We start from the raw sequence: 15,917 nt of genomic DNA, 5'->3' as shown, positions 1-15,917 counted from the left end.
ATTTATTTGGGAGCTAGTTATACTCCCCAAAAGTTCCAACTACAGGACTCAGATGCCCCCTCTACCATTCCCCTTCTACCTTGTGTTCAGAATCCTGACCCACAGATCCAAACCTGTGTCTATGGAATGCAGATTGTTCTCACTTCCTTCCCTCCTCTGTGTTACTAGGGGACATCATTTTCTTACCACTCAAGGCCACACCCCAGTACTTCCCATCCAGTTCTGGCTTCCTTTTTTCTTGATAACGTATCTCCATCCTGACTACTGCTTTTTCGTAAGCTGTCTCCTCCTCCTGGACTCTGCTGTCAGCTTGAAGCACTATTAGTTTTGCTCACTACTCCACCCATAGAGCCCAGGACTATGTCTGACACAACATATGGGCTCAAAAAAACATTTCATTCATAAGTAGCATTGTGAGTTTGGGAAGGGGGTTGTACTGTTTTATTTCTTGAAGATTGGGTTGGGGAGATGGTCTCTTTAGTCTTGTGTAACACAAACAAACTGTAAAGTGTAGAGAGAAATGAGGAGGAAAATGTTGATGAGATTGCCCACCCTTTCCTCTGCTGAAGCTCCTGTGATAAACACCAATGACAGCACAAGAAGGCCTCATATATGGTGGTTCTGGTCACACTTCTCATGGCCTGATTGGGAGTGAGGGAGGCCCTAGCCAGGACCCGTAGCCCTACCCCCAAACATCTGAGAGGCTCATGCACAGAGAAACTATCAACTGTAGGTTTGACCAACAGACAGGCAGAACCATGGACAGTGTTCTTATTGCCACATCAACCCAGGAAGGGCCAAGCCCCAGCCAGTGATAGTACTGGAAGCACCTCGGCTTTCCAGCAGCACCCCAGAAAACCTCCTTGCCACTGCAGTCCTTCGGGAAGACTGATGGTGTTCATTCTCAGTACCACCCCATCTGGCTGGGTCTCATTAGCCAGAGGGACTTTCAACAGACCATTGCACTTTTAATTATTTAATAACGAACAATTACCTATAATGCCTACTATATGTCAATAACTCCTTTAAGAAAGTGCTCGTGGGCAAAGAGGTCAAGACCATGAAGGGTTCATCCACTGAAACAGTTTACCTGAGCTAATGAGAGCTCACCAACTCCAGCCAGACTGGGAAGGAACAAGCATAAGACTAAACTAGTCCCTCTGAATGTGGTTGACCGTTGCATGGCTGGGGCAGACTGAGGGGCCACTGGCAGTGGCACTGGGATTTGTCTCTACTGCATGTACTGGCTTTTTGGAATCCTATTCTCTTCGAATATATACCTTGCTCAGCCTAGATGTAGGAGGGAAGGCCTTGGACCTTCCACAAGGCAAAGTGCCTTACCCTCTCTTAGAACTGGAGGGGGTGGGGTGGGAGGGTGTGTGGAAGGAATGGGAGGAGGGGAGGGAGTGGGAATTTGGATTGGTATTTTTTTTTAAAGAAAATCTAATAAAAAATAAAATAAAAAGGTACTCATGGACTGAAGAGGTGGCTCAGTGGTTAAAAGCACATGCTGCTCTTCCAAAGGACCTGGGTTCAGTTCCCAGTACCCACACAATGTCTCACAACCATCTGTAACTCTAATTCTAGGGGATCTAATGCCATCTTTTTGCCTTTCCTGCCTACTGCATGCACACACATACATCCATTCAGGGGAAATACTCATACATATAAAATAAAAGTAAATAAAATAGTCAAACTAGAAGCCCTTTTTAGTCTCACAACACCCTCTAGGGCAGTGGTTCTCAACCTTCCTAATGCTGCAACCCTTTAGTATGGTTCTTCATGCGGTGGTGACCTCCCCAACCATAAAACTATTTTCATCACTACTTCATAACTGTAATTTTCTACTGTTATGAATAGTAACATAAGTATCTGATATGCAGACGGTCTTAGGCAATCTGTGGAAAGGTCATTCAAACCTGAAATGGGTCGCGACCCACAGGTTGAGGACCACTGCTCTCAGGTCAGCGTCATTCTTATCCCCATTTATAGAGGGGGAGAGTGAGAGTAATTGCTTTGCTCAAGGTTAAGAGAGTGCTCATGCATGGTGTGAATTCCTCGCTCAAGCAGCCCAACTGTTTACACCTGTGATTATACGGCCATTAACTAAATCTTGGCCCATAGTTCATAGAGCAGAGGAACTAATGTCAAGGTGAGAGGTTTCTAATCTCCTCACCCCTCAGCTGGCCACATGGCCCAGCGTTTCTTAGAAAGAGACTAAAAGCAAACTCCTCACCCAGGACAGTCCAGTTCTGATCTCCCATGTGACTGACAGCTGTGGGGTCTTACCTACACCTGCTATGGAGTTGATGTCTCCTAAGCATCTGTTCACTGGGAGAAATAGTACCTCATTACTTGGCCTTGGTCTCCTGGTCCTTTTCCTCAACTGCTGGGGAGAGACCCAACAGAAAGATGCTTTCTAGAGATACCAGTTTAAAAATATACCCTAGCAAGTCTGCTGAAAGTTCAATGGTGTTACTAGATATGGGGGCGGGGTAAAGGGAAGCTGGATTTGATCAGCACATGCTATTTGGAAGTGAAACTGCACCAATATGTACAATTGATGCATGCTAATCAAAAGCAAAAAGTAAAAAAAGCTACTTGGTGATGGCTCGGATGAGAATGACCCCCCAGGCTCATATATTTGCAGGCCTAGTCCCCAGTTGGCAAACTGGGAATGATTAGGAGGTGTGGCCTTATTGAAGAATGTGTGCCACTCAGGGTGGGCTTCCCAGAGTTTCTCTCTCTGCCTGCTGCCTGTGAATAAGGAAGCGAAGCTCTCAGTTACTGCTCAGTGCCATGTCTGCCTACTGCAGTCATGATGATCATGGACTAACCCTCTCAAACTGTTAGCAAGCGCCCAGTTAAATGTTTTCTTTTATAAAATTCCCTTGGTCATGGTGTCTCTTCACAGCAGGAGAACAGTGATTAAAACAGTCTGAGCTGGCTTTGAAACCTCAGACTGGATTTTATTTTTCATTATTCTCTGAAATTCTACTATGGTCTTGGTGACAGAGCCTTAAACTTTTAAACTACATACATGGAGCAGATGAGTGTCCCAAATCAATGTATACCAGCCACCAACCACCTAGTACCATACTAAAATTCAAGTTCTGGTTCTAGAGATGTGAGGTTGGGCCTGAGATTCTCATTGCCAGCAAGTTCCCTTGCAGTGCTAATGAGCTAACCAGGAGCCACTCTTAGAAGAAAAGGAAGACATCTACAGAGGGAAGATAATTTTCAATATCAATCTTTTCCTCTCCTGGATTAAAAATAATTCAGGATGTATTTATTATATATCTTTGTGTGTCTGTATATGATAGTTGCAAAGACTTCAATGACTGGCCATAGTAAATGAGCACATTTAAATTATCCATGTATCAACTGCATATAAATTTTTAAAAAGATTATTTGTGTATGTGTGTGTGCATGAGTTTCTGTGCACTATGTGTGTGTAAGTACCCATAGAGGCTACTATGGGTACTTAGTAGCCATAGTACTAAGAAAAGGGCACCACATTCTCTGGAAGTGGAGTTGTAGGTAGTTATGAGCTGCCAGGTGTGGGTTCTGGAAACTAAGTTTGAGTCCTCTGCAAGACCCAGAATGTAAGTACTGTTAACTGCTGAGCCATTTCTCCAGCCCTTGTGTATCAACTTCTGATGTAGTAAGATAGTGGTACCTGTGGGATGCTGAAGAGTGAGCAAATTTCAGTTCAGAAGGCCTTCTTAAGTGTATCAACCAAGAAAAAAAGACACATAACACAGAGGAGGCAACAGCAGGCTGCAAGGTTCTGAGAAGCAATTACTCTCTTATCTCTCTTGTGTTTATTAACTCTTCCCTTTTCATGGGTATTCTGATAGGTAGGTGTTGCTACACCCATTTTATAAGGACATAGGTTAAAGAGATTGCGTGACCCAGTTGGTATGGAGAGGATTCAGATTCAGATCTGTTTAAAGACTCATGCATCTGTGCATCTTTTGCATATCCATTCTCCTACTCCAGCATCCTGTGAAGGTTCAGGGGACCACCTAAGAAGAAGCAGATAGAAAGGAGACACTCAGACAAGGCATATGAAGTTATTGGCACATGAGAAGGCCAAGCTAGGTTGGTCTGTAGCAGATGAAGAAGGCCAAGGCTAGGTTGGTCTGCAGCAGATGAAGAAGGCCAAGGTTAGGCTGGTCTGTAGCAGATGAAGGAGGCCAAGGATAGGTTGGTCTGTAGAAGACAAAGAAGAAGGGATTTGAATAGTTGAGAATGAGTTTTAACATGGACAGAAAATATGTTTTTTCATTCTAACATAGCTTTAGTGTGCAGTAATTGTTGAAATAGCAGGTCTGAGTTGACTGAACACTGCACATTCCAATAAAAGATCTGGCCTTTGGCTGACTCCTGGGAAACAACCTCCAAGCCCTTAGAATGTCCTGTCTGATAACAATGCCTTCCTGTGCCTGACGTATTTTGAATCACAGGAGATCATTTATGCAATATTGTGGTAGATGGTAGAGACCTTGACTGTGGGTCACCAGTTTTACCTCTGACTTGGTGTGGTGGTTTGAACGAGAATGTTCCCCATAGACTCACACTTCAACCATGCCTCGCCTACTCCAAGAAGGCCACACCTCCTCATCCTTCCCAAACAGTTTACCAAGTGGGGACTAAGCGTGAAAATATAAGACCCTATAGGGGCCATTCTCATTCAAGTCACCACATAAATCAAGTATCTTTTCTATTTTTTACTTTCGATTAACACGCATTAATTATAAATGATGATGGAGTTCCATGCGTCCTCCCTACAGCATGTGCTGATGAATCCCAGCTTCCCCTGCCCCCTGCTGTTACATATAGTAACACTACTGGGCTTTCTGCAGACCAGTTTCCTAGAAACCTACAGTCTTGCTACAGGAAGTTCATCACTGGAGGCAGGCTTTGAGCATGTATAGCATCACCCCGCATCTGGCTCTCTCTCTCTCTCTTCTTTGTGGTTGCTACTGAAGATAGAGATCTCTCAACTTCCTGCCCCTGCTGCCATTTCTGGTGCTTGCTGCCATGCTTCCCCACCATGATGGGCTTTATTCCTCTGGAACCAGACCCAAAACAATCCCTTTCTTTTATTATTTATTTATTTATTTATTTATTTTTGGGATTTTCGAGACAGGGTTTCTCCGTAGCTTTTGGTTCCTGTCCTGGAACTAGCTCTTGTAGACCAGGCTGAATCCCTTTCTTTTATAAATTGACTTTGGTCATGGTATTTTATTATAGTAAAAGTAACTAATACACAGGGCTGGAGATGAAGTCACATTGATGATCAACATTCTCAGAATCACCATGGAAATGTACCTCTGGCCTTGTCTATGAAGGTGTTTCCAGAAATGCTCTGCAGAGCAGGGGACACCCACTCTGAATGTGGGAGGCACCCTGCGGTGGGCTGGAGTCCTGGACAGCATGGTAAACAAAACAGAGAAAGTGAGCTGAGCGCTGTCGTTCCTTTCTCTATTTGGCCACTGTGGCGGAAGTGGGATCAGCTCCCTCATAGCCCCGCCACTATCTTCCCTTCGCTAGTGGGCTGTGCCCTGAAACTGTGAGCCGAAATAAACCCTTCCTTCCTTCCTAAAGTCACCTTTGTCAGGGATTGTGTCAACGCAGTAAGAAAAATAAGTAAGTAATAAAGTCGGGCGAGAGTCATGGGCAGTCCATGTTTCCCCAGTGGACACTTGAAATGCGCTGGAAGCGTAGGCACGCTCCGTGGTTGCCAGCTCTCCCTGGATGCTGTCATGAAGCACTGCTGAGAGAATTAAATGCTGTTTGTGAAATCTACCAGAGGAAGCAGCTGGAACGTGCATCTGGTCTCTCCTGAACTCTGTCCTGCGTGTCTTTGTTCCTTGCTAATTCGAATCTGTATCCTTCAAGCAAGTCCCTGAACCCAAGGATGGTTGGGGAGATTGCCGCAAAATGCTTAAAAGGTTTAACCCTAGCCAGTGAAGAGCAGCTTGAGTGGGTGAGTAAGGGAAGCCTTGGCTTTTTGAGTCGGTAAGTATTCACTGAGCAATTACTTACACCACGTATTATCGCACCAGAGTATGAAGATAAGCCCACATCCCTGCTCTTTAAGAGGGTCCTTTCCTCCACCAGCACTAACTACCACAGACACAGCAGGTGCTATGAGTCTGAGAGAAGGGCTTAGTGAGGAACATTCGGAGAAGGAAGTTTTCCCAGAGTGCCTCTCCAGGGACCACCCTGAGTATTCTGTGACTTTGGTTATAGATGCTGGAGCTAGCTACCTTTCTGCAATGACTTAACAACGCTCACCCTAGGGACATGTATGCCTGAAGGCACTGGGACTGAGGTGATGGGGGCGGGGTTGGGGGGAGGTCTCTCCTACAAACCCAGTTCTCTCCTGAACCCAGTGGGCTACATAATTCATCACAGACACAGAAATCAAAGTTGTGTTTTATTGGAGAAAGAAGGAGAACAGAGTGTTATGGTCTTTGAGGCTTCCCCGGGTAGTCCACTCAGCACTGCCTGGGGTATTCCGCCTTCCATAGCTGCTGCCGCCACCCACCCCTCAGGTCCGAATGCTGCCACACTAAAGTCATGTGACCTGGGAAATGCAGGTTCCCTGTCCTCATGACCCCTGCTCAGTGGGGAAGAGGCCCTTCAATCCCGCATGCCTTCCCTCAGAGATGTTCACTTAAGATCAGTAATCTGTTCATGTTTGCCTCTTCTCTAAGCGACATCTCATCTATGATGAGTTAGGGAATGACCCTTGGGGATGTAGACTATGGTTTCTTCAGGTGTTTCTACACTCAGGATACCTTCCCCACGTCTATGACATTTCATTCTCCTCTGACCAGCATTTATTTTTGAAATTTTCTTCCATTTATTTTCATTACCCTCAAGATGCCTTCTTAAAAAAAAACCCAAGCCATTACTTTATTTTTTTCAGATGAGAAGCATGCAGCTATGTAGTGAGCAAGCTGAGCCTTTCACTGTGTCCAGCATTGAACATACCTCCCCACAGAAGCCTCTAGCTATGGCTGCTCTCACAAAGGTCATGACTTGTAACACTGCCACTTGGGTACTCTGTGTGTACCTCTACAGAGACACAGTGAGGTTCCTCTCACTCAGGAATCCTTCCCTTTCCTGCAGGGTCCCACTCGAGGGGACTTCTTTCCCTCTTTGGCCACTCAGCTTCTGTTTCCGAGGAATAGTCTACTTCAAGGATTTGAGCGACAGTGTGAGCTACCTACCTAAAAGAGAAGCTGAATAGGACATACACTTTCCCTCCCTTCCTTCCATGGTGCACACACCTGGCATTGTAAATTAAAAGCTACCATCTTCACAAAGCAGTGACATGGGGACATGGGGAAATGGGGACAGGGGTAGCCATGCATCCCCAGGGCAGGAGAAGCAGGAAGACCAGCAGAGCAATCTGTGAAGCCCAGAGTCCAACAACTACATCCCACTGGTCCAGATGACACTAGGATTGGAATCTGGCTACCCAGGCTTCTACCTGGCCATGTCTTTTCAGGAAACTCCTTTTCCACTTATACACTGGTTTCCTTCCTTGAAGCCCAGAGATACTGATGGAGAAATGAGACTCTTGCAAACCACTCACCCCCAATTACCTTTGCTTCCTCCCAGCTTTCCTTGTCACACGTGCTCTCGAGGGGCAGGTGGGCAGGGAGACAATGGGACTATAAGTTAGCGACCAAGCTAGGCAAAACTAAGAAAGTTCCCTCTTTGCTGGTATCTAGGAAATTGGTCAAGGGGCTGGGCCCTAACGATCAATGGCAACATCTCATGGAGCCTTTGAATTTCTTGTTCTTAATGTCTGTGATGGGAGGATAAGGATCAATTTCTTCTTTTTTCTCCTTCAATCCTGCTGCCCAGTTTTGTCACTTCCCTAACCCTCAAAGCAAAGACCATAGGTCGGCACATTATTGAAATGTCTGTTGTCAGTTTCCTTCTGGATTAGAGCTTTCAGCTCGCTGTGCAGGAATCATATGGTTTGTTTCTCTACACACCCCCAGGGAACAAGACCGTTCTCCATGCAATACCGCAGTCTGTACCCTCCCCACTCCCACCATCCCCCAACAGATAGCAGACACGGCCTTCTAAAACACACAACATGGTCTTCTTTATTTAATTATTTAATCAGTTTACATTCCACAACTGACAGATTATTTGTTTTTATTTTTTCCATAAACAAGTCATTTAATTAATTACCAGACACTTTTTTTCTTCAATCGATGGAAATAACAAGATTTCTGCCAATTTGAAAAAGAAAATTGCAAGATGCAGTCAGTTTCAGTGAAGTTCCCAAACGCTCTCTGCTTCCTCAGTCCTTTCAAAGTCACAGGAACCTGGCAATTTCCCTTTTCATCCCCCCCTCCCACTTCCCTGGTTAAGTTCCTCTTAGAATATCACAAGAGTTTCGAGATCTGGTTTGGATCACCTTTCCTGTAATTAATTAATTATGAGAAGAAACAGACAGTACAATAGATCTGATAAGATGTAGCATTCTTGTTAAGATTAAACAATACATTTATTCACATCATATCAGAACAAATTAACATAATATTTAATCTTATTTTTAGCACCAATGACCACAGGAATTGCTACCTCCAAGGGGAGAGTCGTTGTTAGAATCCTGCAGTATACACCACACTGTGTCTAACCAATCAGAAAGCACTATGCAAATTAGAGTGAAGGTAAATAAATTTATATTGACTGAGCAATAATCTGGCGGACCATAAACTCGCCAGCTGTTTGAGAGTTTTGTCGGCGATAGGCCCCGTCTAATGACCACATTTAAAACGTACTCACCTAGTCAGCTCCCTTCCTCCTGCTCGGCAGCATAGGCCTCAGAAGGTTAGATTTTAAATGAATCAAGCCTTATCATACTGCTTCTTTGAAATGATTGGAGAATGCCCAGGGGCTTGCTTATATTTATTCTGTTCTATGCCCTAAGATCTCACTACCTGTCTTTTTCCCCCCACATGAAAGAGGCTTATTTAGACCTAAGGAAGATCTCTAAGCAGAAAGGAGAGGTAGGAAACGGTGGCTCCAGTTCTTGCGTAAGAACAGAACTGGTCGCTGCCACCTCCTAGGAGATACGGTCTGCCTGCTGCTCTTCTCCCATATCTCCTCTTCAGCATTCAAGATTTAAAAAGAAATTGGAGGATGGATCAAAGAGCTGCGAACATCAGTGAGATGTTCTTAGCAGGAGACTCCACCAGAAGTTAAGAGGTGGGGGAGATGTGTATTCTTAACAATGGGGAGGCCTGTCTATCTCTTATCACGAGATAAAAAGACATCTGGATAGATAGGGTGGGTGGTGGCTGACGCCCCTACCGCCAAAGGGCATGACCTGCGGTCCCCCAGGATTTCGACAGGTCACCAGGGCCATGTCCAGGGATAGCACTAACACCCCTTGAGGCAGATACAACATGTGGTAGGTTCACAGTAGTTCCCTGCCCCAGCTAAGCAGGTGAAGTAGAACTCCCAAAGGCGAGACAGCATCGTGGAGATGGCTCGGCTTCCTACTCAGCAAATCCAGCCCTCGCCTTTGACCCCCACAGAGAAATGCTCACCAATGAGCGATTTGCCAGCCAGGGCATTCTGCTCAGTCTCTGAAAAGCCTGTGTTTTCCTAGCCAGGTACCAGAAGCCTGATGCTACTTTTGAGCCCTAAAAATGTGGCTGAGTCAGTTGGAGATGTTTTCTCGGGGTAAGATTTACCTCGGTTTAGATTTTATGTGAACTAGCCAGCACATAAAGCATGCCAGTAACTTTGATATTGGGTTCAGGTCCAAGGGCTAAAAGTATGGAAATTAATTTCATCTGTTCTGTCGGTGCATTAAAATGCAGCTAGCAGGATATTTCAAATTGCATACATATCTTGTATCAAATTCTATTGGGCGGCAGAGGTCTAAATCACCTTCCTTGTACAAGTCTCAAAGGAGGTCACCAAGGTCCATCAGGGATGAGGAAGTTGTGGACTGGAGGAGCCTATACTCATGAATGGAGGGGGTGCTGGCACAGGCCACATTTGTGTATCTCTCTGAGAAAACTATTCTTGTCTGGCAGTCACTTATACTCCGGGATTGATTACTGGTGCCCTGTGCTATCCTAATCCCTCTACTCCAGAATTCCTGCCTTGGGGCTATTTCTCTGCCATTCTGCTGAGGGGATTTTGGAAGCACAGAAATTTCTCCATTCCAAAGTTTTCTTTAAGTTCTAAGTTTGCCTAACCACGTGTTCTACCCACAGCCTCCACCCCAGTGCCAGAACCGCCTTTTTTCTCTCTTCCCATTTCGTCGTGCCCCCTGACCAGGCTCCACTTCTCTACAGAGTAAACCACGTTTGTGGAGCAAGCCACAGTTGGTAAAGCAACACGCATGCCTCATCTCCTTTGATGGTCTTTCTCCTACCACAGTCCTATGAGGCAAGGCTCTATCAACAGAGAGGGCACGATGAGACAATCGGAGTGGGTGGGAAAAGGCATCTGAGACCGAAAAGGTGGAGCAAAGGCTTTGGACTCTGTACACAAACGGGCTGCTGGCTTGCGGTTACTTTCTGAGGATTATCAGCTTGGGCCAAGAGCAGCGGGGAGAAAGCATCTCCTGATCCTGATTTCTCTCAATGCAACAGCCAGCATGGGCACAAATAGCAGCAGAATGGACAGGGGAGACCTGGTGTCCCATGAGTCCCCAAAGTCACCCTGCTCCCTATGAGGCTGTGAGGACATGGCGAGGTCACAAGATTCACCCAAGGCTCGAGGTGAACAAACTTTCTAATGTCACTCACTCCAGGTCAGGTCTTTGGGTTGACACTGGCCACGACCTTTGCTCTTCTTACTTTGAGGATATGCTTTGACTTGGGAGAAAATGACTTAACATTAAAGGCAAATGCCTTCAGAACAGAGAGTGCTTAGCAAGCAGGAGCAACTATCAGGAGAACAACCAGGAAACTCTCTCATAATGGGCCTCCCTCCCTTCAGGTGTCTCCAGGGCCAGGATCCTAGGGCAGTCCCCAGAAAACTGAGGGCTCTGTTTCAGCCTTTGAGGAGTTGCAATCTCCCTCCCCTTTATTTTCAGCTTTCACTTTTGTTTGTACATTTTTACAGATAGTCTTGGATCGAAACAGTCACACCATGGGCAGTGGGGTGGGGCAGGGGAGGGGCACAATGGCCTGAAGGCATGATCACACTCACGACACAGACACACCAGCACATACAAATGACAATGGGCCTAGGGGCCATCCCGAGAGGAAAGGAAAAGCTTGGGGCCTAGGGAAGAAAAATACGGGACATGGTCCCCCCACCCAGGGAGTCACACAGGCCTTAGGCATGAAGAGTAGTAGGCTGGCTTGCAGGTCAGGGAGGTGCCAGGCTGAGCTGTAGCTAGGTAACTCCTAAGTTGGGGTCCAGTTTTCTGTTTCTTGGCCCTGAACAAGCTACCTTGTACCCTTATGATTGGCTGGGCTCTAGTCATAGGGAGAGCAAGGACGTGTTATTCTCTGTTAGAAAGTTTCAGGGCAGGCAGGGAAGAAGAAAAGCATGGAGATTCTTTCGGGGGAATCTGTTCTTTTCCCTTTTAGAATCTAAGATCCAAGTGAGTTCATACTGGGAAATGTCCTAACTGGATATACCACGCAGAGGCCCTCCAACCAAAGCTCAGAGGCTACTGACGAAGCCACTAGCTTTGCAGCCTGACAAGAGGAAGTGGGCTCTCGCTCTGCCATGCTTATCCTCACTCTACACATGAGAGAACTTTAATAGCTTTAGGATCTGACTTTCCCCCAACATGAGCATGTACAGCCAGGAGTGAACCTAGAACTATTAAAACAAGCAGCACTATAAACTCCATGCCTGCTTTAGAGGTGAAATGTCAGAGCCCTCTGTTCTCTTAGCCTCTGCGTGGTCTCCTCGTTCTCCATCCCTTCTGGTAATAAGACTAAGCTACAGGGATGAGAGTGCACTTTGCAAAACTGGCCTTGGAGAAAAGGGCATGAGTCTGGCCATGGGTAACAAATACAAAGAAGGCGATTCCTCTGGAGGCCTTGAAGGAAGGCGTGAACCCCATGTACTTCAGCTGGGTAGCTACGCTCTAGCTCAGCAACCAAGATGCCCCCCCCCTCCATATCCCTCTTGGTAGCGCCTTGATGGATCCATTCCACCTTAGTGGCTGCGCTGCTGATAATGGGTAATTTGAACAGTGCGTAATTCATAGACACTTCATGTTTGCAAATCGCTCAGCAATTTCTTTGTCACCCTTAATGTACCATGAGGTAAAACGTTATCACCATCCTCATTTTGTAGACGAGGAAGTTCAAGTATAGAGAAGACACAGTGCCCAGAGTCACAAATCATTTTAGGACAGAGCAGAATGAAAGGTACAGCCACCGCTGCATTATACAAGTGTAGCTTAGTTAGTGAATGTGTACTCATGATTAGATTGAGATGGCACCTGAAACAAAAGGATAAGTAGGTGATAGAGAGATATAGATAGATAGATAGATAGATAGATAGATAGATAGATAGATAGATAGATATAGATAGATGATAGATAGATAGATAGATAGATAGATAGATAGATAGATAATAGATAGATGATAGATAGATAGATAGATAGATAGATAGATAGATAGATAGATGATAGATAGATAGATAAGATAGATAGTCCTAAATAGAAATCTTTCCCTCTGGCCTGAGCTTTCGAAGGCCTCCTTGCTGTCCTTGGGACTTGTGTTGTTGCCAAGAACACAGAATCACTGATGCCAATCACAGTTCTGTGGCCATGCCATGTCCTCCCAGCCCCATTTATTCCCTCAGTGACAACCACTCACTGAAGAGGTTCTGAGGTTCTGGCCATTATGGCTGGGCCTCAGAGTGATGGGCGGCTTATGATCGGTCTCTCAGTCTTTTGTATGCTATTTTTTTTCTAGTTTTCTACAGTGAGCATGTATTCCTCGGAGGGGGGGTACTCAATAACTTGTAAAAATCTGGTCTAAGGACTAGGAACAATGTCAAAGAAATGTTTGGGGGCATAGACACATCAATGAAAAGATGGTAAACATAACCCCCAAAGTCAACAGTCTGAGAGACGTCAGGATCTTTTGTATGCATCTGCTCTGCTGAACTTGCTTTAAAAAATCCGTCCCTTTCCTCTGTCTGTGTGAGCTGGAAGACAGCACCAAGGCTGGTCCAGCTGAGCTCTGCTTCACCATTCCTGTCTGTGTGCTCAGTTCTTCTGACTCATCACGTTTCCCTGGAGAGGGATGGATGTGCTCACTGAGGCAAATCAGCCTAGGAGCAGCAGACACATTTTCAGAAAAGAAGATTGCCTTGAACTAGGAGAAGCAACCGCTAGTCCACATAAAGACAGAGGGTGTCTGGGTCGATCCCCACTTCTTCCACTACGTGACTGAAATCAGTGGATGGATGTTCCCAGCCTAAGACAGTTGAAGCCGAATGCTCTGAGCAATGAATTTGACTCCATTATTCCAAATTTTACTAGGCGGGCAGCTTTTGAGACCTCAATGGCACATCTTCCTGAAGTCAGGAGAACACATGCGGCATTTTCCTGTTAGGTCTCTTATCATATATATGGATGACCAAGGAAATGCAAAGTATTAGGGTACCCTCTCTTATGAAGGAAAAGTGACACATTTGGATAGAACCCTCACCTGAGGGACAATAAACCAGCATAGTGTCAGGGCCCAGGGAATCATTCAGGAACCTGAGGCTAAAGAGGGCTGATCTTCATCTGGAAGAGCTGTCTAGTTATGCTTTCGTGATCCCTAGAAGTGAGAAAGTGAAACAGACATTTTCTTCCTTATATTTTGATGTCAGTGATCCACACACATCCTTGTGAGACCTCAGGCCATGACAAACAAGGAGAAGGGGCTTGAAGTCCCTCTCCTCCCTAAGAAGGCAACTGTCACAAACTGATCATAAGGAAAGCCATAGGGAGAAGAAAATAGAAATGAACCATAACTCCGCAGCGAGGAATTACACTTTCTCCCAGCCAGGCCCCAACTTCCCCAAATCTCTGACTTAGGAGAGAGCGAGGAAATGAACAATGAATGTGGAAATTGCGCTCAGGCTGTTGGTTAGCACAGGGCCCACAGCACGTGCAATCACGGTCCTTGTACACACACAGCAGAAAGAATTTGACCTGGGTAGGAGCTGCAGGTCTCGCAGAGGCCACTGGCTCTCAGTCACCTCAGAAGGCTGGGGTCTATGATTTAGAGTTAGTGGAGTCCGAACTAGAGTGTGCCCCACACCAAGACTGCTCTGATTTTTCTTCTACTCACTCCCTAGCCACCTCACAGCCAGAAAATTCCAGAGTCTGTGTCAGAGTGGCTTATTCTAACCAGGGGTCAATAACCTGTGATGGAAGGCTCAGGCCACCTAGACAGAGATTGCTATCTCCCATCATTGTGGGGACTTCTGTCCTGATTGGGTGCCATGGCTTGTCTTTGTTGCTAAGTACTACAGACCCCAGCATGTGTGTATCTGTGTCTGTCTGGTAGGAATAATGACAAAGTGACCCTAAGGTCCTGTTCTGCCGATTGGGGTGGAATTAACTGAGCCAGAGACACTATCTCCTCACTGGGATCTGTCTATTATGTGCATGCTTCAAAGAAGCCAGTAAGTTTTATTAAGTTTGCCACAGAGTTGGGCAATTGGGTAGAGCAGATGATCTGTTTATGATGAATATGAATTATTTTTTTAAAGAAAACCAAGGCATAAAGGTATAAATGAGAGGTCTGTGAACTTGTTTGTTCAAACAAGTTTACTTAAGAGAAGTTTAAATAGTCAACAGCAAATTGTCCCATTTGGCTTAGCTTCCTCTGTCTTTTTGCAACTGCAAAAGAGCTGGAATTAATATTCCATTCCTAACAAGTTCTGTGCCTCAGTGGATGTTCAAGGACACCTGCTTGTCCCTGCCCAGGTCAAGATACTCTGGAGGAAGACAAAAGCCCTCTCAATCTGAGATACTTCCATTTTCCAGCCCCAAGAATGTCCTTCACCTTAAGAGAAAAATTTATCTTTTCAAAGGAAAAGAAAAAAACAAAATTCTCTGTTAAAAAAAAAAAGTTTTTTTTTCTGAAGATTATTTCCCCTATCATGGAATACACTGTTTATCTTAAGAACAACTCTTAGAATCTCAGTTGGAAGCCAGCAGCATTCCCTAACACCCAGCTTGCCCCTGCTCTCCCGGCACCCCTACACTTGGGGTAGTCACATGTAAGACCTTCTGTAGGATCTGACCAGGGCCCTGATGAGGGAGTCTTGAGAAATGCATCCATACCTCTATATAGGTACACACACACACACACACACACACACACACACACACACACTGCATCAGAAAGATGCACACAAAAAGTTACCCACATGAAGCCCATCAGACATCATTCCCTGATAGGATTACACACACACACACACACACACACACACACACACACACACACACACACGGAGGGAGGGAGAGAGAGAAGGATAGAGGGAGAGAGAGAAGGGAAGAGGGAACAAGGGGGGAGAGGGAGAGAAAGGGCAGATGAGATGAATAACCTGGCAGGTTGGGGAAGGGGAGGGAACTGTTGGTAGGTGAGAGGGGAGGCATCTGGTAGGAAAAGAGGTCAGGAACAGGGAGCTGCAGTGGAGCACTTGAGGGAGGAAGGCTGCTGAGTGGTTGGCAATGTTCCCAAAGCAGACCCATTCTGCAGCAGCTGAGCTCCCCATCTGCATGGCTGACCACAGCTGCACCAGCTCAGGATTCTCTCCTTGCCTCCCCAGGGACGCTTGGCACCAGCAGGGTCCCCAAGACAACCATGAGTTACTCCTGCCATGTGGCATTCACAGCTCCGGCTAACTTCGCTTCACTTGCTAGCACTCAGTGCCAATTT

At 45.8% G+C, this 15,917-nt stretch overlaps 1 protein-coding gene across 1 annotated transcript in view; it reads right to left on the bottom strand.

The window, feature by feature from the left end:
* Positions 1 to 15,501: 15,501 nt before the first annotated feature.
* Positions 15,502 to 15,917, bottom strand: part of Tmem178b (transmembrane protein 178B) — a 388,626-nt gene continuing 388,210 nt past the window's right edge. Inside the window, exon 4 of the mRNA XM_041634638.1 lies at positions 15,502 to 15,917. This exon is cut by the window's right edge and continues 1,918 nt beyond it. The gene's annotated coding sequence lies outside the window, so the exon portion shown is untranslated.

Source organism: Microtus oregoni, unplaced genomic scaffold (genome assembly GCF_018167655.1).
Source record: "Microtus oregoni isolate MIOR12 unplaced genomic scaffold, Mior012 000046F_ref0000063, whole genome shotgun sequence".
Taxonomy (NCBI): domain Eukaryota; kingdom Metazoa; phylum Chordata; class Mammalia; order Rodentia; family Cricetidae; genus Microtus; species Microtus oregoni.
This window is presented reverse-complemented; position numbering and strand designations above follow the sequence as displayed.